Here is a 1,639-nt window from a genome sequence, read left to right on the forward strand (position 1 = left end):
GACTGTTGTATGATAAAACACTAACTTTAAATTAGAAAACAATGTGTAGAAAGTCTACTTCCATGCTCCATAGAAAATAACAGAAGGAATATAATACTCTCACTGGCACATTTCCCTCGTCTGCTGGAAGTAATAACTTCACATTCACTACACACTATAAACATATCTTCTCTCTGTATTTGTCTGTGAGAATAATTCATGATAATAATACATTAATAATGTTGATTTTCTAAGATGAAATTAGGCCACTGACTCCTTGAACATTTATTCATCATAAATGTTAAGTGTTGAGATCAGATGCATAAAATGTCTTTTCTAAATGTCACACACAGTCACCTACTGTTAAAATTAAAGTGTATGAGATTAAAGAACGATAAGTAAATCTAGATGAGATCGACAGTTAAGTATCTCAGTAGAGAATAAGTGAAACTAAATAACCGCTTCCTCTATTCTCTCCACACCACAACACAAATAGAATAGGTACAGTACACGACCTTGCTGTCAGAGAAGAAGTCAGAGGACAGTTGATAAGACACGTAGAAGACTTCATACTGAAGGTGAGTGACTTTACTTAAAGAATGAAGAAAGTGTAGAATTAGTTTAAAAAACATCAAGAAAAGGAACTATGACACTAATGAAGGTTTGATTTGTTTTCCTTTCAAGAGAAATCAGTCTCACAAAAGTTAACTGACAAAAGACATAAAATCCTGACATTTATCATGACTGAATATAGAAAAATGACTTAACACTTAGAAACACTTTTCATTTAGAAATAAAATCTTAACACATGTTAGCTTTAAATTTTCACTCATTATCTGTGTTTAAACTGAGGCTTTGACAAATTATTAGTAACATTTAGCAAATATCATTAATATTTATAAAAATATAGAAACATTGTTCTCAACAACCTGTCCTGAAGGTTTTATAGTTTAACAGTGATATGACATTGTGTTTAGTGAATGCTGCATTTTAATTTAATTTAATATTTTTAAAGATTTTATTGACTGTCCATTTTTTGTATTATCATTTCTGTTTTATTAGTTCATATATACATATCATTTGCATGTTTGGAATCAATCACTAACTCAAATCAAATGTGGTGTAAAGTGCAGTTTGAGCCTGGCTGTACATCTAAACAATACAAACCTATTGTCTCTGCTTATATGAGAAATAAAACATAGAAGGAACGAGCCCTTGAAAAATAGTTTGACAATCAAGTCCCTCTCTGTCATTTAACATTTCATCTAAAAAAACAAGGAAATGTTGTATGTTAAATACACATTACAAGCCACATTAAATGTACATGTGAAAATACGAGTACATAAAAATGTGTTTAGTGCGTCGGTATATTTAGCTAAGTGTAAATGACTCATTCTTCAATTCTCTTCTCAGAAGAAGCAAACAACAAAATAGAACATACCAACGAGTTGTGAGTGAGAAACTTAGCGCCCAGATAATAATCTACAAAGAAGACGTCACTTTGTGAATGTGGTGAGTGACCGTTTTACATTTGCTGATCCTAATGCTGCTGTGCATGAAAAGTCTTGAAACCACATATGACACCATGCAACTTTACAATGATGAACTGATTCTGTCTCAGCAGAAAATGATTTGGATCTACATGATCATCACATCTCTG

At 31.7% G+C, this 1,639-nt stretch overlaps 1 long non-coding RNA gene across 1 annotated transcript; it reads left to right on the forward strand.

The window, feature by feature from the left end:
- Nucleotides 1–512: 512 nt before the first annotated feature.
- On the forward strand, nt 513–1,639 carry LOC125021835. The gene is made up of 3 exons (XR_007114377.1): nt 513–557; nt 1,393–1,491; nt 1,604–1,639. It is a non-coding gene; the product is annotated as an uncharacterized LOC125021835 (long non-coding RNA).

This window comes from Mugil cephalus, chromosome 15 (assembly GCF_022458985.1).
Source record: "Mugil cephalus isolate CIBA_MC_2020 chromosome 15, CIBA_Mcephalus_1.1, whole genome shotgun sequence".
Lineage (NCBI taxonomy): Eukaryota > Metazoa > Chordata > Actinopteri > Mugiliformes > Mugilidae > Mugil > Mugil cephalus.